Raw genomic sequence first — 21,124 nt, 5'->3', positions numbered from 1 at the left:
ACCTCGGTGGCATAGACCACTCACTACATGTGGCTACTTGAGGTGGTCAGGAATCCAGGTAAACGTGAGATGGATAAAAGGCTGCTTCCACCCTTGGAGTAACCCAGCATACTGGTCTACCGGGAACTTCCTTCTAAGTAGGAGTCTGCTCTAAAATAATAATAGAAAGCACAGTCCAGTACAACCAGTAACGTAGTCATTTAGTGCCAAGTCCTATACCCAATTGCATGTGCTATAGTTTTACGGCACTGTCAACAAGTAGCTTTCTTCGCACCAGCATCACTCCCAGCTCCTGGGTAATGTGTTGCACTCTGCTGTTGCAATGAAGAGGGATTTTTCAACTTTGTCACAATTTTAAGGGACCACCACAGTAAATGTAAGCAAAGCATTGTTTTTGGGGTGCACGGCTGCTTATGCTCTAGTATGGGGTTATTTGTGAAACGCTGCTGTACGAGCAGTGTTGCCTGGCACGTGGAAAGAAGTTGGACTTGATCAAGGTCACACAGGGAGTTGTAGATCTGGGGTGCGTACCTGCTGTCCCGGTGCTCCATCCAGGGCTTCCTCTGCCACACCACATGCCCCCACTTCAACACAGCTCTTGGATTTTGTGTGTGTGTGTGTGTGTGTGTGTGTGTCCAAACTTCTGTGCTTCTGGAGTAAGGCACAGCGTCTCCAGAACTCCCCTAAACCAAAACCATCCCGCCGTCTTCTCCACCACCACCGTCCTGCCAAAATAAGCCAGGATGGGTTATATGAGTGCCTGGATTCCAGCAGGAGGGGGGCTGGTCTGAGAAGAAAAACAGAGAGAAGGGAAACAGTCCCCAAATGTCGATTTGTTTAAACTCTTCCACCAACTTCACAACACAAGGAAACCAACAGAGACGAGGTGGTAAGAAGCGATCAGTCGGCGGTGCAAATCCGTGCCCGCTACAAGAGCTGATTCCCAAATCCGCGCCCACTACAAGAGCTGATTCCCTGCGTTCCACGCGGCTGATATGAATAGGGTCATTAAAATATGGCCAGCGAAGGGAGGGAGAGTTTACTTTTTCTGTCTCCTTCAAGTCTGTATCCTGAAAGCTCAGCAGGAATTTAAACAAATAGCAGGGAGGAACGGTGACTCTGATCAGATTGAAGGCAAAAGCCCCTGTCACCCTTCTCTTCCTTCTAGTACATTCACTGCCTTCTGCATGTTTTGCTTTTTCAAAGTTTTTTTTTTTTTTTAAGGTTTCACTTTTTAAGAATGCTGCCACTTTTGAATTTCTTCTTCCCGTCTGGACAGCCCACTTGAGGAAAACAAAATTAGCATCAAATTGTTCTCATATTTTTCCACCTTTTTTTTCTCTCTAGGTCAAGAAGACATGGCTGTTTCTCCCATAAAGGAATGTCAGGAGAAGGGACAGAAGGAGGGTAAAAAGGAATCTGGTCATACTGCCTCCATTTTGAGTAAAAAGTAAAATATAGGGCTGGTGCTGTGGTGTGGTGGGCTAAACCTCTCTGCCTGCAGCACTGGCATCCCATATGGGCGCTAGTTTGTGTCCTGCTCCTCTTCTGATCCAGCTCTCTGCTAATGCGCCTGGGAAAGCAGTGGAAGATGGCCCAAGCGCTTGGGCCCCCGCAGTCACGTAGGTGATCCGGAAGAAGTTCCTGGCTCCTGGCTTCTGATAGGCTCAGCTTTGGCTGTTGTAGCCACTTGGGGAGTGAATCATCGGATGGAAGTTTTTTCCCTCTCTCTAACTCTACCTCTCAAAACAAACAAACAAACAAACAAAAAAAACAACCAGTAAAATATAGAGTTAAAGGAAGGTGGAAGGTGGAAGTATCCTGAGAAAGTTATGGATAAAAGGGATCTCATGGGCATGGGTACTTGCTGTCATTTGGGGAGTGAGCCAGCAGATGGAGAATCTCTGTCTCTCTCTCTGTAACTCTGCTTTTCAGATAAAAAAGATTATTTGTTTATTTCAAAGTCAGAGGGAGAAAGAGAGGTCTTCCATCCACTAGTTCACTCCCCAGATGGCTGCAATGGCCAGAGCTGGGCCAGGTTTAAGCCAAGAGCCAGGAATTCCATCTAGGTCTCCCATGTAGGTGCAGGGGCCCAGGGACTTGGGCCATCTTCCACTGTTTTCCCAGGTGCATTAGCAGAGGGCTGGATGGGAAGTGGATCAGTCGGGCTGGAAAGGAGGCAGAGGCTTTACCCCATAAGCCACAGAGTGCCAACTTCCTTTGCCTTTCACAGAACAAGGAGTTGCTGTGGGACGCCTAAGACTCCTGGAGGGTGGCAGCTCGCTGCTCTGATCTCGGGCAGAACTCAGTCTTCCTACCTGAAGAAGGGGGCGAGGGCGCACACACTTTGGGAGCCGCGAAGGTGACGTCACACCAAGGGGCAGCCATCGCTGGGGTCAGGAAAGAAATACACAAAATTCCCCAGCCACTCTTGTGGGAGGCTCCAGTGCCCAGGGGGTGGGGGGAACAGCGGCTGGAGAGCAGGATCCCGCCCGCTGCCCTACCGCTGAGGGGTTGTGCTGGGGACCAAGGACCCAGGGTCCTTCTCTCACAGGCCCCACACACCTCGGCCCCAAGATTCACTGTTTTGTTTTTTCCCCCTTCCTTCTCCCTCTGTTGCTGCTGGGTCCTGATGACTTCCATCTGGCCGCAGGGGCGCGAGTGGAGCCTCTAAAAAAACCAAACCAAACTAAACCCAACCCCTCCCTGAGGAACACATGCACCGGGCCCCCGCGGCTGGGGACGCCGGCAGGACCCCCGGCACCTGCAGGAAGAGTTCCGCGTGGAAGCGGCCCCCGCCCTGCCTCCCTCGGGTCGCAAGCTTCCGCCCCGGAGTCCGTGCACGCGGGGCACGGCGACCTGGGCAGCTGCCGACTGAGGGAAGCGGGCGCGGGTAGCGCGGAGATGGAAAACAGAGCGATTCCCGCGCCTCGGCTCGGCGTTCATCTGACTCGAGTTAGCGTCGTGCCCCACCCCCCAGCCCGGCGCCGGGGAAAAACTTTCCCCGTGGCTGCGCCGCGGCCCTCAGCGCTGGGGGGTGTGGGGGGGAACCCCGCCGCCCCTCCCCTCCCTCCCTTCCCCTCCCCTCGCCCCACCCCCACCCCAACGCCCGGCCCCGGGCGCGGTGCGCTGCGCGGCGCCCGCTGTGCCCAGGCCGAGCGCGCGGGGGCGCTGCGCGGTCCGCGCGGCGCTGCTGGATTGCGCGAGTGCGGGCGCTCGCCAGCCGAGGCAGCACGGCTCCGCGGACTTTTTTTCAAACTCCCATCAATGAGACTTCGAGGAGGAGCGCGAGGCGGCGGCGATCGCCGACGCGGAGGAAGGCGACGAAGCGCGGGAGCAGCCGGAGGGAAGAGCGCGAGCCGCGCGGCGCGCCCGAGCCTTGCGGAGCTGCCCGCTTGCTGGCGGTAGGGGCTACCCGGCCCCCGCGCGTCTCGGCTCGGGCCCCTCCCGGGCGCGGCCCAGCCCGGCGCTGCCCGTCTGAGCCGCGGCGCACGGCAGCCCGCGGCGCGCCCTTGCGCCGGCCGAGTTGGGATGGGGACCCGCAGCCGCCGCCCGGCGCCTGAGAGGCCACCTGCGTGCTAGAGGCAAACTTTTGTCTCCCTCGGTAAAGTTGCGTCGGCCTTCTGTGTGGCTCGCTTGTCTTTGCGGAGCGCCGCCTACCCCGGCCGACTGGGATGCTGCGCCGTCTCGAAGGCTCCCTTGGTCGGGGGCCGGCGCCGTGGCGCGGGGACCGGGTACTGGGCTTAGAGGGACTTGCAGACCAGCGGGGGGCGGCCCCGCTTCCTCCCCTGGGGTGGAAGGGGTTTTGGGTGATGGGACTCGTGGCCGAAAGGCGACTTTCCCTACCCGGGGGCAAGCTTCTGTCTTCTCGGTGTGCGCCCGGGCCGGGGGCTGTTGGTGCGGGTGCGAATGAGCGCGGGGCTGGATGTCCACAGCTCGCGTTAGGTGGGCGGCGGGAGCGTGTCGGTGGCAGCGCTGTGCCCAGGGCCCGCGGCGGCCACTTGTACGAACTTCCAACTGCACTTCTCCGCGGCGCGCGTCCCGCAGCCCGGCCTCTCTTTCTTCCTCGCTCCTTCCTCCCCCTCGCTGGGCCCTGTCGCCCCCTCCCCCTCGGCCGGCCTCTCCTCCTTCTCCTCCTCCTCTCCTGCCCTCGGCCCCGAGATCCGCTTGACTTCCCCAAGAGATCCTCACGTAATCCTTGGCCCGACCCGCAGGTCCCCCCCACCCCTCACTTCCATCCCCGCCCCCACCCCCCCATCCCGGGACAGTCTCTCAACAAGTATATTTGCTGAGGAATTTGAAAAATCCACTACTGCAACTTGATCTGTGTGTGATGGATGGGGAGAGGCGCGGGGAGAGTTGGGCGCCAATCCTATTAAGGGTTTAGAGAGGGGAGCGTTTTTCCCCGACGGGGCGGGGGCGGAGGCCGGTGGGGGGAAGGGCGCTCGCGCTCGCGTGCGGGAGTCGGCGGGAGCCACGCCGCAGAGCTCAAGTCCGGCCCGGCCGTTGTGGGTGTCCTTCCCCGGGAAACGCGGCTTTTAGGGCGCGGGGAGCTGCGGGTGGACCCGCGCCTCACCCCGGGTGACCAGAGCGCGCGGGCCTGGGGTCCGCCTTCCGCCTGGATGCCTCTTTTGTGTAGTTACTGCGCGGCTCCCGGAGTGAACCGCAGCGCTTCCCCGCGCGCCTCCCCTGGCTCCCCATCCCGGGCGTCCCGTGCGGAGAGCGAGGCCCGTGTAGTGGGCTTCGGCGCTCAGCGGCCACCGCAGCGTCCTGGGCCTGGGGCCCCGGCGCCCTTGCCGGGCGTGTGAAGGTTTTAATCCCAACAGCTTCAGATCAAGGCAGAGGTCGTAAAACGCTCACGTGCTGTTTGCGGACGGGGCTCTGGGGGCTGGCGGAGAAGTTGAAAGTAAACGTTTCCCTCGCGAGTGGCATAAAATAGTGTTTAAGCAAATATTGTATTGGCATGCTCCGGTTGGGGGGGGGGCGGTGCCAGAAAGTAAAGGCAATAAACTGTGAAATCCAAAATATACAGCAGGGGATCGCGGCGCAACAGGCGGGCTTCTGAGCAGCTGGCCTGATGCGAGCTGTTTGCTTTGGCCGCCTTGCCTCCCGGCCGCTCCGTGCCCAGCTCCTTACCTTGCTACTGCTCTCCTGTGCTCCTCCCTGGGGCTGGGAGCTGCCCGTCTTGTGGGTATATGGGGTCGGGAGAGCGAGCACCCTGGCCATGCCTGGCTGCTTTTAAGTTTTGAGGCCTTCTAGACTTTTCCCAGCTTCTGGTCTGTCTTGAAGGTGATCATTTGGAAATGTCCAACCCGAGACCCTGAAGATGCCCCGGCCTGGGGTCTCCCTCCAGCCTTCCTACCCCTTCTTAGGTCTCTGTCTTCATCTTGCCTGCTCTTCTTTTCCTAGGAGTGCGCATCTGTCCTGAGCCGGACAGGAAATTGGGTGGGGGGATGACTCTGGTTTTCAGATCCCACTCAGACTCAACAGTCCAGAAAGTTATCACTCCTCTGGTGGGTCTGGAAGTTAATTATATTTTGTAAGATTGAGGGTGGTTTTGTATTTCCCCTCTGCTTCCAGAAACATGCCAGTTTCAGGAGGCTATTTTGCCATTCATGGGGGAGGGGGTAGGTGGGATTTAAATGAATGCCTGGGAGATCCAGCCCACCTGCCCAGGATGAAGAAGAAGCCTTGTGTTGGTCTTGAGTCTGTGTGAGGGTCGGAGCAGTCCCTTGCAAAGTCAGTTGGCGAGAATGAGAGGGAAAACCAGGGCAAGGCAGGGCTTACCGAGGAACAACGTGGGTTTGTTAAGAGATGTTTTTTTAGCCTTCGTGGGAATTGCCAGGGATTGGCATAGGGTTCCCACTGTTTCGGGAGACTTCCAAGGGGCTCCCAAGCTCACAAGGCTTCACCCTGGTGTGCGTGTGGGGCGATCTGTGGTCTTGGGGCTGGTGGCCTTGGGATGGAGTGCCACTTTCTCAGGGATGTGGCCAGTGTGGGCAGAGCACACAGCAGAGAGGAAATCCTCTGAGTTGCTTGGTCACAAGAGGGGGCCCCAGGGCTGCTGGTCAGCGGCTCCTGACCGGTCTGCGGGGGTCTTGGGGGCTGTGTACTGTAGCGGGCTTGTTTGCATTGCAGACTGAAAAATACACAAATACTTCACGCTTTTTGTACTCCCACAAGTGCCCTGTACACAGTGCAGCCCCCGGGGCTGGATTAGCAAGCCAGAGGATTCAGCAGGCAGGCAGACAAAATTGGATCTTTGCCTAATAAACACCCTTCTTCCATGCGTTCCCCCCCCGCCCATCCCCCCCTCAGCCACCCCAAGGGAAAATGTCCCTGCACAGATGCCAGCAATTCCCTTTAAACGAGCCCAGGAGGCTGGCGTGTGCACATTGAAAGCTGATGTGACCCCCTCACACCCAGCTGGCTTGTTAAAGCTCAGAACTGGAGCCCTGCACCCTTACGGGCTCTGGATGGGCAGGGCAGCTGGTGTCTTCCTGGGGAAAGCGTCCAGCCCTGGCGGCCTTTCAACAGCCTGGCAGGCGCTCCAGGAGGTGGGGGCAAGCCAGCCCCTCTTCTCTAGGCTGGGGTGGGGAGGGGGTGGGTAGGGGTGTTCTACCTGTGCCAGAGCCTGTTTCCTCTGTGCACAAGAAGGCAGCCAGGCCAGGTGGACCTGGCTGCAGACAGCTGCAGCTGTTTCTGCCCAGCCGGGGCCCTTTGAAAAGGAACCCCGGGGGCTGCCTTTACCCCTTTCTCCTTTTCAGTAAGTGTCAGAGGCACGGACGCTGGAAACACGTGAAGAATGCCAAAGAGAGAAACGGCATTCTCAGATTCCAGCAAATTCAGGGCGACTGAGTGAGCAGGGGCTTGGCCCAACAACCAGGCCCACCCATTGATTCCAGTGGACAGGGTTCACTTGCTGCTACAGACTTGGGAGGGGGCTCTGCTTCCTCAGGCTGGTGGAAAAGCTTTGGGAAAGAATCACCCACAGGGACATATCTTAGTGCCCTTCTGTGGGCAGTAACGGTGTTGACAGTTTTGGAGATTTTTCAGATCCGCCCGTAGCACCAGATTCGACTTTAATAATTTTTCTCGAACATTCATTAGAGTGTTCGCATAGAATATGTCACGGATTTTAAGAAGGAAGTCACTGTTCATGGCTTTGAGGGATGCATTCACAACTCTGGGATAACCGCAGACTTTGAGCCTGTTTTGTGTCTTCCCCCAACCAGAGAAGTCCCAACCATCCTGTCTGCATTGTGGCTCGGGTTTCTGGAACTCTACCCACAGGGGAGGGAAACACGCACATGTTAACATGGTTTTGAGATTTGGGTGGTTCTGGAGTGTGATTTTGCGTGTGTGTGCGTGCACGCGCGTGCGCATGTTTGTGTGTGTGTGTGTTTTTAAAAATCTACCAGGTTCCTGGGAAGTGCATTTTAGCTGTAAGGGCCGGGTTTCATCCATTAGCATAAGAAAAAAAGTTTTAGTGCGTTTGCTATTGTCCTGCTTGGAGACTTGCAGAAAAGCGGAGACTGGCGGTGAAAGGGTGATGGCCTATTGAGAGTCCTCGCGGCTCCTCAGCTGCCTCCGAAATCTGCCTCAGATATCGCTTTCATCTCGCACGTCCATTCTTCGGCCTGTTTCACACGTTCACTTTGGTCAAGCTTTATCGATTATGTTTTCTTCTCTGCAAATCTGTGGAAAATTTAATGAACCAAAAACAGTCGTGAAATAAGGGGGACTTTTTATTCATTAGCAAGGAATTGGCCTTGATTTCCACCCCCCTCGTCGCCCTCCCCTCCCCCTTCCTCCGGCCCCCCACCTCCCTTGGGGCGGTGAGGGCCCCAGTTCGCTGCCAGGGAGCTGGGGGGCGGAGTGAGGGTGGTCCCGTTGCTTGCCCGGGTGTGTGTGGGGGGCCTGTCGACAGCAAGCGTGGCTAGCGCCTCGGCGGTGGTGGCAGCGGCAGGGCACGCGGGGAAGCCTGCGCCTGGGCACGCTGCAGCCCCCAGCCCCGCGCGTCCTCCAGGATCCCGGCTCCGAGGGCTTGAGCGGCGGGGTGTTGGGGGTGGGTTTCCATTTCCCAGCCTTACAAATCGCTGGAGTGCCTGGGCCTTCCCGGGACCCGGTTAAGTAGCTCCCTTCCTCCAGACCCAGCTCCCAAACCTGCAATTAAGCAAAGCCCCTGGTGTGATTACGCTTTGCTGACTCGGCTGGGTCTGGAGCCGGTTCCCTGGATGAAACGACGACCTCTCGACCTGCGCACCGGCTTCTCCGGGCAGCCGGGAGTCCTTCCTGCCGTACCGGTGTCTGTGCGTCCGGCCGTGCCTCCCTCCCCCTCTCGGTCCCTTCCTTGCCCTCCTTGCTCCCTTTCCTTTCTCTCCTTGCGTCTGCCTCGCTCCCCGCTCTCCTTCTCCCTCTCCTTCCTCTCCCATCTTCCCCGGCCCCCCTCCCCGGCCGCTTTCTGCCCCGCCGGGGCTCGCCCGCCTGCCCGCCTGGGGCGGCAGGGAGGCCGCGTGTCCGGGCGGCGCCCTCCGTGCCCGCGTCCGAGGAACATTCCGTGCCCCGAGCGCCCTCCCACCTGCGCGCCCGCCTGGTTTGCGGCGCCTGAACAATGGCCGCATTGTGGGGGCCCGCGCTCGGTCGCCGCTGGCGAGCATGGCCGGTGGGGACGCAGGCCAGCGGGCCCGAGCCCCCCTCTTCCCTGCCCTGGGCTCCTCGCCCCCCTCCCCCTGTTTAATCAGCCCTGCGCCCTGCAGAGGGGACGCAGAGCCTTGCACGGGAGCCCGTCTCCGAAGTTTTGGTGGTAGCTGGAAGTTTCCTTTGGGCCCTGGCAGGCTCCAGGCAGGAAAGCCCCCTTGGCCCGTGCGCCCTGCTCCGGCCCCGAGCGCCAGGGAAGAAAGTGCTATCGTCTCCTCCTTGGGAGTTGACCTGCAGGGACCCTCTTAACGTGCAGAGAGAGAGAGAGGGCTCCTTGAATGTTAAGGGTGTTAAAAGAGCATCGTCCGCGTCCGCGAGAGCCCAGGATAGTCCGCTTTTCAGCAGATGCTTAGCGCTGCTGCTTTGTGCGGTGGACAATGCAATAAGTCAGGCCGACTCTGAGCCACGTTATAAGGGCCGCTCAAGTACACTTCTGCTAAGTTGAATTGATTGAAATTTAATGGCTGTTAGTGGCGCTGAATGGTAATGATTTTCGGGCGTGTCTTTGGCAGATTTGACATTAATAACCAGAGTGTGTGTTCTTGCAGAGAGCCTGCCACACACGTGAGGCCCTGGTGTTACTCATTTTCCAGAGATGCCAGGCCTTCCTGCTCCTCAAGTCCTTTCCCCTCTTGCCATAATTCAGTTGTTCGGATGATTTAAAAAAAAAAATAACACCAAACAGGAAAGAGAAAAATCTTTCTCAGTTGAGCGCGTACATCATGTCAACATGATTTTGAGCTCGTGTTTTTTTTCAATTCCTACATAAATCAGCTTCTAATGTACAGAATGTGATGAATTTGTTTTAGCTGCCGCTGTGAATTAATGCTATGCAAATAGAAGCTTTGCAGGTGAAATGATTTACTTGATCATTGCAATTTCTAATATTTAAGCTCATTCATTATGTTGGGGGGGGTTCAAAAACATAATCTGTGTTTTTCACGTCTGAGATCCGATGCGAGTATAGAGATAGACCTTGATGGTTGGGAAATAGCTCTTCATGTGTGGATTCTTCGAGAATCCAAAGTTGACAGAGCAGAGGCCCAGGGAGCAAGGGGTGCAAGGCCTTTGCAAGTTCTGTCTGAGTGAGCACCCAGAAATGCATTTAGGAGATTGCAGCAAACCAGTTCTGCTTTGGGAAGTAAGGACCGAGTCCCATTCCGCTGGGAGCTCGGCAGGTGGAGGGAGGAGGGTGCAGGGGCTGTGATGCCTCCTGCCCCCCGCCCCCCATCTTTGTTATCTGCCGATTAAGATCATCCTAAGAGCCCATCATTAAGCACCTGCTTATGCAGGGGACAGTGGTGTAGGAAGTTGGGCCAGACCCCCCTCCCGCTGCAGGGTGACTGCTGGGAAGATTTTCTTACTTAGTTCATCTTTTTCTGGCTACTTCCCTCTGGAGAGCTGAGGGAAAGAGTGAGGGTGGGCTGGTGCTGCGGCTCACTAGGCTAATCCTCCGCCTGTGGCACCGGCACCCCAGCTTCTAGTCACGGTTGGGGCGCCGGATTCTGTCCCGGTTGCTCCTCTTCCAGTCCAGCTCTCTGCTGTGGCCCGGGAGTGCAGTGGAGGATGGCCCAAGTGCTTGGGCCCTGCACCTGCATGGGAGACCAGGAGAAGCATCTGGCTCCTGGCTTCGGATCGGCGCGGTGCACTGGCCACAGCGTGCCGGCCATAGTGGCCATTGGAGGGTGAACCAACGGAAAGGGAAGACCTTTCTCTCTGTCTCTCTCTCTCACTGTCCACTCTGCCTGTCAAAAAAAAAAAAAAAAAAAGAGTGAGGGTGATAAAGTCAACCTGAACTTCTTGGGGTCACCTCGGGGAGAGTGAAGCCCAGCTGGGGGCCCCTGGGTAGGTTGCTTGGGAGGGGTCTCTGTGGAAGGAAGAGTTCCGTATTCGTGACTCCCTCTAGCTTTAGAATCCTGGGAGCCAGCACATCCCACCCCTGGGTGACCCACTCCGAGTCAGACAGGCAGGGCACAAGAGTGGGGTCTTTGGCACTTTCCTGGGGAGACTGAGGCAGGGGGCTTCATAGGCTTGTGTCCCTGCCTTGCCCTGCTGGCCACTCTCCCCAGCCTGCAGTGCCAGGGCCACTCTGGGATGTGGTCCCAGGGTGAGTGTGGGCAGGGTGAACTTGGGGACACTTGTGGGGGTGGGGAGAGCACTCAGCCTGTGGTGGCCTCTTCAGGAGACTGAAGGCAGGGCTGGATCATAAATATGTCTTGGAGCTCAAAAGCGAAGAGTAGAGTTTTGACTTCTCAAAAAATTGAGGTCATGGCGGTCTGGTGACAGGCTGGAGGCTCATCACTCTGATGTTTCTGAGGACAGCGGTGGGCAGGGCTGTCATAATACACTGTGTGCATCCCGACAGTGGCAGGTCACTGTCTGTGGAGGTGAAGGGAAGGGGACGTGTGTGGTGGCCACTGGCCAGGGGTGTGCACATGTCGCCTGGTCTGTGTAGGGGGAGAAGCAGCCAGACTCAGCAGTGGCTCAGCAAGTCAAGAGATAGAAAGGGGGTTAGGAGGGGCTGCCGCTGTGGCTCACTAGGCTAATCCTCCGCCTGCGGCACCGGCACCCCAGCTTCTAGTCCCGGTTGGGGCGCCGGATTCTGTCCCGGTTGCCCCTCTTCCAGTCCAGCTCTCTGCTGTGGCCCGGGAAGACAGTGGAGGATGGCCCAAGTGCTTGGGCCCCTGCACCCGCATGGGAGACCAGGAGGAAGTACCTGGCTCCCGGCTTCGGATCGGCCATAGCGGCCATTTGGGGGGTGAACCAACGGAAGGAAGACCTTTCTCTCTCTCTCTCTCTCACTGTCTATAACTCTACCTGTCAAAAAAAAAAAAAAAAAAAAAAAAAAAGAGGAAAAAGGAGGTAGGAGTTGGGTGCCCCAGTTAAGTTCCAGCTTGGGGTACCTGCAGCCTGTAATGGGAGCCTGGTTCTAGTCTCAGCTTCTCTGCTGCTTCTGACATAGCGTCCTGCTGATGCATTTCCAAGGCTGCAGGTAATGGCCTAAGTATCTGGATCCCTGCCCCCCAACACAGGAGACCTGATTGAGTCTTGGCTTGAGTCTGGCCCAGCCCTGGCTGTTGGCTGGCATTTGGGCAGTGAACCAGAGGATGGGAGATCTCTCTCTCTCTCTCTCTCTCTGCAGCAAATAAAATGAAAATAAATTCATAAGTATGTATAAAAGGAGTCAGAACAGGATGGTAGGGTTGCGATTTGATTCTGATGCAGTCCTTTGGAGAAGATGAGTCACATGTACAAGCCAAGTACAGCACGAGAGCACTTCAGAAAGTTACAGGAAAATGGAATTAAAGTTTATTTCTGTGCAAATAAATTTTGAAAGCCATTACGTATTTTTAAAATAATCCTCGTTTTCCATAAACTTTTTGAAGACTCCTGTGTGCATGGATTTCAAAACGTTTTGCACCAAAATAAACTTATTTCAACTCCATTTTTCCATGAACTGTTTTTTTGGGGGGAGGAATTTATTTATTTGAAAAGTAGAGCAACAGACAGAGGGAGAGAGAGGAGAAGGAGATTTTCCATTTGCTGGTTCTCTCCCCAAATGGCCACAATAGCCAGGTCTAGGCCAGGCTGAAGCCAGGAGCCAGGAAGTTTGAGTCTCCCATGTGGGTAGCAGATGCCCAAGTGTGTAGACCGTCATTTACTGCCTTCCCAGAAGCATTAGCAGGAAGCTGGATTGGAAGTGGAACAACCAGGGCTTGACCATGGGATAAGCAATGACCCAACCCAGTTAGAGAGAAATCTTCCCTCTACTGGTTCACTCCCCAAATGTCTGCAATAGCTGGGCCAGGCAGAAACCAGGAGCCTGGAACTCCATCCTGGCCTCCCACATGGGTGCAGGGTCACAGGTACTTGGGCCATCTTCCAGGCTGCTTTCCCAGGCACATTACCTGGGAGCTGGATAGAAAGTGGAGCAGTCGGCAGGTGGCAGCTTACCTATTAAGCCACAGGGCAGGCAGCTTGAAGCACTTTTTTTTTTGTATTTTTTTTAAGATTTATTTATTTATTTATTTGAAAGGCAGAGGTAACAGAGAGGCAGATGCAGCAACAGCCAGAGCTGAGCTGATCTGGAGCCAGGAGCTTCTTCCAGGTCTCCCCTGTGAGTGCAGGGGCCCAAGCACTTGGAACATCTTCTACTGCTTTTTCAGGCCATAAGCAGAGAGCTGTATTGGAAGAGGAGCAGCTGGGACTGAAACCCGTGGCCACATGGGATGCCAGCAACAGCTTTACTCACTATGCCACAGCACTGGCCCTGCTTGAAGCACTTAAAAAAAAAAAAGATTTATTTATTTATTTATTTGGAAGTTAGAGTTACACAGAGAAGGAGAGGCAGAGAGAGAGAGGGAGGGAGGGAGAAAGATAGATCCTCCATCTACACTGGCTCACTCCCCAGCTGGCTGCAAGGGCCGGAGCTGTGCCAATCCAAAGCCAGGAGCCAGGAGCTTCCTCCTGGCCTCCCACGTGGGTGCAGGGGCTCAAGGACTTGGGCCACCTTCCACTGAGCCTGTATGGGATTCTGGCACTGCAGGCAGCAGCTTTACCCACTATACCATAGCACTGGCCCCTTGAAGCACTTTTAAAGTTAACATTTACTAGGTTTGTGTAGTATCACATGATGAGCTTGGCACTCTTTTACAGTGTAATCCCTTTAAGCAGTTTTAAATGAATCAGCTCTTTCTATTTTCAAAAATGAAAATATTGAAATCAGCAAACTTAAATAAAAACGGATACTCGCTCCTCTTGTCCAAATGGCTGCAACAGCCAGGGCTGCGCCAGGCCCAAGCCAGGAGCCAAGACCTCCATCTGGGCCTCCCACGTGGGTGCAGGGGCCCAAGTACTCCAGGCATCCTCTGCTGCTTTCCCAGGCAGATTAGCAGGGAGCTGCATCAGATGTGGAGCAGCCGGGACTCGACTCTGCACTCATATGGGATGCTGGTGTCACAGGCGCTGGCTTTACCCACTGTACCACAACTGCTGGCCCATCTGGGAGCTTTTTGAAGTACTTGTGTGTAGCGTGTGAGGTCCATCTTCACGCTGTAAAGCATGAACGAAAGATGTGTGACACATGTGTATACGCTGACACACATGTCTATTAGTAAAACTTGAACCATCAGCTTTCTCTGTGAATTCGATTTTCTTCCTCTCAAGGTGAATTTGCACACAAAAGAGAAATAGGGAAAGAGAATGATAGCACCACTGGAAATGACTTAAGTGGGGCAGATCTGGGAACAAGACCTCACCTCAAGTGAGCTTCCTGGGCCTTTGGGATGGTATTCAGTGAGAGACTTGTTCAGTATGCAAGTTCTCAGGCCCTGGGGAGCCTGTTGAATGTGAATTCCTGTGGAGTGGGATCCGGAACCTGCATTTGATCAAGAATTTTTAAGGTTGCATGATAGGGATGTGTGTGTGTGTGTGTGTGTGTGTGGTGTCCCCCCAGTCCTGGGCCTGGAGTGCAGGCACACGGTGAGACTGTCAGCCCCTGGTCAGCTCATGCTGAGGCTAGGCAAGCAAGCTGAGAATCCAGTTGCTTCCGCTCCAAAGCGGGCCCAGAGAAGTGGGCCCCGAGGGGCAGTGGTGGGCCTGGTGACCCTCTGCTTGGGAACGAGAGAGTCTTAAACCAGCACCTTGGTTTGTGTGGTTGTTCCGTCCTCAGGGTCCCTGGGACAGGCTCGCTCTTTCCCTGTGTTGTGACGGCTGTCTCTCAGCTTTGTGGCAGCAGTGGCCGGAAGTCAGATGCTCCCTGGGATCAGTCTGAGTAGATGTTCTGGAAGTGTGAGTCTGGTTAGAGGGACACCCTGGGATTGTGGGTGGGAAGGCAGTGGTAGTGAGCTGGGCGGGCGGTGGGAGGGACCTGCCGCACCCACCCAACCCACGCTGCCATGGGGTCAGGCCTCTGAGTTGCAAGGAGCCTGCCACGAGGGTGAGCAGATCGGCTGGTTGCACTGGGCAGTGCTAAGGAGGCTCCAGGCTGGACCACCATTGCCCTTGGCCCACCCCCCCAACTCTCCTTTGTCCCCCCCACTGCCTCCTGCTACCCACACAACACTAGGCTGCTTGGGTCCTGGAACTTCAGGCCCTGGATGTCGGACTCGGGCCCCTGGCTGAAGCTCTGTTTTCTTGGTGTCTGGTTTTGAAGGAGGGGATAACCTCTCTGTTCAGGGGCCCAGTGAGAGTTCCAGGAGAGAATGTGTTCTGAATCCTGGAGCCTGCGCTGGGCTCCCCGTTCCTCCTCTGGGGGTCCCTCCTCCGGGGGTCCCTCCCAGATCTGAGTCCAGGATCCAGTGGCACAGTCTGAGTCGCAGGTGCAGGGGGTTCTTGCCCGCCATGCCTTTGTTGTCATGTTCTCCCTTGGTTTTTGGTAGCCTTGCCCCAGGCCCAGTCTGGCAAATGGAGTGGGCATGGGGGCCACAGTCCACGCTGTCCTGTCCTCTGTGGAATTGTCCCATTAATTAGGCAACAGGCTGCGGGCAGAAAGGGCTGGTTTGAACCCCAGCCCTGCCATTATTAGCTGTGTGGCCTTAGGCAAGTCACTTGACTTCTCTGAGCCTTAATTCCCGCAGCTATAAATGGAGACACCGCCTTTCGGAGGGAGGTTGTAGAACTGGTAGGTGAGCAGGCTGCTGACACGTGGCTGGCATGCTCCTTGGCACAGAACTGAGAGTTGACTATTTCCTTTAAAAGACTCAGGGGCCAAACAAAAGGTCACACAGCTTGGCAGGCCCCCGCCCCGTGCCACCTGGTGAAGCGTGCTGTTTCTCTGCGGAATTGCAGCTGGCACTGGCTGCAGGCTCCCAGCTCCTTGTCCTGTCGGGTGGGTGACCTCAGCCTCCCTCCCTTCCTTGTGGTTTTGTCGGAGGTTGTGAGAGTCATAGGAGCCACCTGTGGGAGAAGGGGCCGTGGATACTTTTTCTTTTTTTTTAAGTTTATTATTTGAAAGTCAGAGTTAGAGAGGGAGAGACAGAGAGAAAACTTCCATCCACTGGTTCACTCCCCAGATGGCTACAATGACTGGAGCTGTGCTGATCCAAAGCCAGGAGCTAGGAGCCTCTTCCGGGTCTCCCATGTGGGTGCAGGGGCCCAAGGTCTTGGCCGTCTTCCACTGCTTTCCCAGGCCATAACAGAGAGCTGGTTTGGAAGTGGAGAAGCTGGGACTTGAACCTGCGCCATGTGGGATGCTGGTGCTGCAGGCCAGGGCTTTACCTGCTGTGCCACAGCGCTGGCCCCTGTGGATACTTTCCATGCTATTCAGGGGTGACCAGAAGTCCAGAGCCACTTTGCACTTGTCCTGCTGGGCCTGAGTGGTGGAATCTCTCATGTGTCACACACAGGGTTACCAACAGGATCACCCCTAGAAGGGCCAGGGAGACCCAGGCCCTGTGCTGTGGGAGCAGCGCCTCTGCTCAGGTGGCCCTTAGGCTCAGTGTGCGTGGGTGCCTCTCTGTGGGGCCAGGGTGCCATGCCCGCTCCACCCACCCTGCTTCTGGGAGGGAGCACTGTGTGCCTGTCTTCCCGCTGGGTCCTTTCAGCCTCACCGTCTCTGTTTTTCTCTTGTATTTCATGTCCTGGGCATCTGGCATGCTGAGATGGGGGCGGGCCTCCAAACCTCAGTGTCCTGTCCCATAGGCTTACCTGGGGTTGGAGGTCTCACTTCTGATCTGCGCAGTGCCTGCTCTATGGGATACAGCGGGCCAGGTCCTGCTCTTGCAAGGGGAGAAGGAGCCTATGGAACTGCCCCACCCCCTGGCTTTTCCTTGCTCTGTCTGCTTACCAATGTCTTGCTCCTTCCTAGAAGGAGTCTGTTGAGTAACGTACATGAGGTGCTGTAGCGTCAAGACTTGTGCTGTGGCCGGTGCCACGGCTCACTAGGCTAATCCTCCGCCTGCGGCACCGGCACCCTGGGTTCTAGTTCCGGTCGGGGCACCGGATTCTGTCCCGGTTGCCCCTCTTCCAGGCCAGCTCTCTGCTGTGGCCCGGGAGTGCAGTGGAGGATGGCCCCAGTGCTTGGGCCCTGCACCCCATGGGAGACCAGGATAAGCACCTGGCTCCTGCCTTCGGATCAGCGCGGTGCGCCAGCTGCAGCGCGCCGGCTGCGGTGGCCATTGGAGGGTAAACCAATGGCAAAGGAAGACCTTTCTCTCTGTCTCTCTCTCACTGTCCACTCTGCCTGTCAAAAAAAAAAAAAAAAAAAAAAGACTTTTGTTGAGGCGCAGAAGGTAAGACACTGCTTGGGATGCCCGCGGCCCGTATGGGGGTGCCTGGTTTGAGTCCCGGCTACTCTGCTCCTGATCCAGCTTCCGGCTCATGTGCACCCTGAAAAGCAGCAGGTGATGGCTCAAGCACTTGGGAGGCTCCGATTGAGTTGGGGGTTTCTGGTTTCAGCCCTGGCTGTTGTGGGCATTTGGGGGAGTGAACCAGGCGATGGAAAATTACTGTCTCTCTCTCTCTGTCTCCCTGCCTTTCAGATAAAGTGGAAATAAAAGACTTGCACTTGATATTGGTTTCTGTCTTTGGCTCCGGCCTCCCAGCCCATTGTTGGGATCCCCACAGCTGCCTTCCCGGGTGTGTTTTTACACACAGCAGATGGGGCTCTGAGTGGGAGCCCTAGTGGAGACTTCCCCAGGGTCAGAGTGCTGGGAATGGTGGCCTTTGCTTTCCCCATCATCCTGCTGCCTGGGAGACCTGGGTAGACATGGCTGGCTGCATGGCACAGCTTTAGGGGCCTTGGTGATTTGTACCATCCTGAAGATCCAGCATGCTGGAATTGTGACACATGGAGTGGTGTGCATACGGGCAGCTTCTCTACTCGGAGGCAGCCCTGTAAAGTGATCAAAGGCTCTTAGTGGTTCCCAGGGCCTTGCAGGAAGGGAAGCCAGAAGCGGGCTGTGGGCTGCTGGCATTTCCGTCTGCTCTGGGGCTCTGGTATGCAAGTCCTGGGTATCACACTTTTCTGCAGATATAGCCTTGGCCTGCAAGTCCCCAGCACCCAGCCCAGAAAAGGAGCAGCTGAGGCCCTCCCTGTGCTCTAGTAGGAATACTGCTTAAAGGTTTATGTTTTTGAGGGGCTGGTGCTGTGGCATAGTGGATAAAGCCGCTGTCTGCAGTGCCGGCATCCCATGTGGACACCGGTTCGAGTCCCGGCTGCTCCTCTTCCAATCCAGCTCTCTGCTATGGCCTGGGAAAGCAGTAGAAGATGGCCCAATTCCTGCACTCATGTGGGAGACCTGGAAAAAGCTCCTGGCTCCTGGCTTTGGATCGGTGCAGCTCCAGCCGTTGCGGCCATCTGGGGAGTGAATCAGCGGATGGAAGCTCTCCCTCTCTCTGCCTCTCTTCTCTCTGTGTAACTCTGACTTTCAAATAAAAAATGAAAAAAAAAAAAAAGGGATTTATGTATTTGAAAGGCAAAGTGAGAGAGAAAGGGAATCAGCCAGGAACCAGGAACTCCATTTGGGTCTCCCATGTGGGTGGTAGGGACACAAACACTTAGGCCATCTTTCGCTGCTTTTTCAGGTGCATTAGCAGGAAGCTGGATCAGAAGCTGAGCAGCTGGGAGGCACTCGTGGGATGCTGGTGTTGCAGGCGGTGGCGTAACCTGCTGTGCCACCACACTGCTCCAGTGGGGTGCTGCCACTCCCTGTCTTCTAGGATTCACCTTGCATGGGTGGTCAGTGGCCATCAGGAGCCCAGCTTGGCTGGGCTTCTGGGTCCTGACCCTCCCCTGGCGGTGTGGGCTTTTCTCGTGCAGATGGGAGGGAGAATTCCAGATCCCTGAGCAGTGTCTGGCCTTGGGCTTCAGCCAGCCAGCCTTTGGAGCTGGCAGAGTGAGCACTATGTGTCCCCCTGGAGCTAGCTGTGTGACCTCCGTCCCCCTGGGGCAGCTCCATGGTCAGGGCCAGGCCAGCCAACTCCTGTTTTGGGAAACCCTAGCCAAGTTGGGGTTCTAGTACCGGAGCAACTAGCAACCCTGCCTTGTTGGGAAATGAGAGGGAGCTGGCCTTGGGTGTTTACCTAGTGCCTTTGCACAGGGTGCTCCTTTTACAGGGTAGACTAAGGCTTAGTTGTCCAACCTGTGACGGGGGAGGGGAGTTCCTTCCTTGGGGAAACTTGTTGATACTGGCAGTGTGTCCTGTTTCTGCTACCTGACCTGGCACTCGGAGCTGCCCTTGTGTTTTCCCTGCTGTGCCTGGAAAACCTGGCCTGGCGTAGCCCCTGCCTCTGCAGCTGGAAGGTACAAGCTCAATAGACCGGTGCAGTAGGGAGCAGGTGTAGAGATGTGTGACAGGCCTCAGTCTCCAGGAAGGAAGAGTCAGGCTGAGACGGAGGTGGAGTGGGGGAGAAATGTGCAGCTAGCAGTACATAAGGGAATAGGGTGTGGGGCATTTTATATTCTTAGGCAGATGCCTGGATGACCTGTTTAAAGCAAGCAGTGGGGAAGCGGGGAGCTCAGTCTGCTAGGTTGGGAGAGCTCCCAGTAGGCCTCACCCTGGTCACAGGCTTGAGCCCTTGGGTGTGATGCTGTACTTCTAAAATGCAGGCAGCATCCTTGGCTATGTCATCCGGGACACAACCCCCAAACCAGGACCTCCTGCTGAGGCTGGCTCCCAAGGGCTGCCCAGGGAGCAGGTTAGCCGTCACAAGAAAGGGCTGTGGCCCTCACTTTCAAGGGGACGCTTGGCAATAGGGGTGATGACACTGTTGGTTGTTCCAGCATGGCTGTTGCTGTTGTTGGCCTTGGGTAGGAAGAGGCCCAAGAGGCTGCTCAGCGTGCTCTTGTGCACAGGATAGCCCCACGATGAGGGGTTACCCAGGCCCCGTCCCTGGTAGCAACAGTGCAGCCACTGAGAAACTCTGGGTGGAGGGAAGTCACCCACTGCTGTAGGGGTCCCCTCCCCAACTGCCGTGTCACTGGGCATCCTCGGGCAGGCTACACGGGCTGTCACAGCAGGCAGTGGTTCCTTTTTCATGCCTTATACCCACACTGGGCAGCAAACCGTTAGCCACTTTTCTTGTGCCTTGCATTCGAAATGGTGCAGCAGGTGCCATCAAGCATAATTAATTGCTTGTGCAATCCGTCACTCCATCAGCAGCACTTACTGGAGCATCTGTTAAGTGCTGGGCGCTTGTTAAGCTCACTGCCGTGGGTCCCCCATGCTAACTGGCTTTTCCTGAAGTCCCAGCAGGTGCACAGATGCACCGCCTCCTCTGTTATCCTCCGGTGCCCAGGAGGGAGGCCTCTGTAGGCTGGCTGGATAGTGGGCAGCTTGACCTTGAAAGACAGTTCCATGGGAATGGTGGCTGGGAGCAGGCGTTGCCCCAAACTGTTCTCTCAGTGACTCTGGACATGGCTGTGTGCCTGGCCCCAGGCTGACACGTTTCTCACTTGGTGGTGGGTTTTGTGTTGGGTTGTTCCTGGCAGTGCCTGCCCAGGGAACGCAGTCCTGAATTAGAATGATGCAGAGCCCTGGTGTGGGGCCTCCGGCAGCAGCTCCTTCATTAAACCGCAGAGTTGAGCTTCAGCAGCTGGGGAAGCCTTCCTGCTGCCCAGGGCTGGCCTGGGCCTTCCAGGGTGAGGACTTGCCCACTGAGGGGCGGGGGGGGGGGGTAAGGGCTGTCCAGGCAGAGGGGCTCCCAGGGACCAAAGATGGAGCCAGTGTGACATCCTCCGAGCCTCCGGAAGTGGGCCCCCTGGGGATGCCTCAGAGGGGTGGCTCTGTGTGTGACCCCAGGGGTGGTGCCCGCTGACTCAGGGCATGCCTGTGGGTTAGCTTCAGGTAAGCTTGTAGTGGACCTGTGTTCTCTCTGGCCTGGAGCATTCAGAATCCCGATTTGCAGCAAAGCAATTACCAACTTTGCCTTTTCATTCTCTGACTCACGGGTTTGGGCTGACTCAGCTTCCAAGGTTTATTTACCACCTCCCCCCCCCAATGTGGGGTGGGTGTAACTGTGAAAAGGGGAAGGAATTGCTAGCACAGAGGCACATGGCTGCTCTCATGCCCCTCTGTGCCTCCACCTGCTCCTGACCTCCCTGAAGATAACTCCCCATCCCCTGCAGGACAGTCTCCTCTGGGGCCTGTCGGAGGACATGGCTGGTGGCAAGGGGGAGGCTGAGACTGGTTCTTAGAATGCTCTGTGCTGTGATCCTTGGGAACACAATTAGTGCTTTTTTAAGAGTAGTAGTGGATGGGGCTGGCGCCATGGCACATGGGGTTCTAGTCCTGGCTGCTCCTCTTCCAATCCAGCTCTCTGCTATGGCCTGGGAAGGCAGTGGAAGATGGTCCAAGTGCTTGGACCCCTGCACCCGCATGGGAGACCTGGAGGAAGCTTCAGATCAGCGCAGTACTGGCCATTGCAGCCATTTGGGGAGTGAACCAACGGAAGGAAGACCTTTCTCTCTGTCTCTCTTTCTCAC

The 21,124-nt window shown here is 56.3% G+C and overlaps 1 protein-coding gene across 2 annotated transcripts in view; it reads left to right on the top strand.

The window, feature by feature from the left end:
* The first annotated feature begins 3,175 nt into the window (after positions 1–3,175).
* Positions 3,176–21,124, top strand: part of GLI2 (GLI family zinc finger 2) — a 218,996-nt gene continuing 201,047 nt past the window's right edge. The window contains exon 1 of one of the 2 annotated variants that reach the window (XM_051848775.3): positions 3,176–3,404. The gene's annotated coding sequence lies outside the window, so the exon portion shown is untranslated. Of the gene's footprint in view, positions 3,605–21,124 lie in introns of both variants that reach the window. The other variant, XM_051848774.3, reaches the window with a different exon arrangement.

Source organism: Oryctolagus cuniculus, chromosome 3 (genome assembly GCF_051225735.1).
Source record: "Oryctolagus cuniculus isolate XC-2025 breed Fujian yellow rabbit chromosome 3, ASM5122573v1, whole genome shotgun sequence".
NCBI classification, from domain to species: Eukaryota; Metazoa; Chordata; class Mammalia; order Lagomorpha; family Leporidae; genus Oryctolagus; species Oryctolagus cuniculus.
Note: the sequence above shows the minus strand (reverse complement) of the source record. Positions and strands in the feature narration are given on the sequence as shown.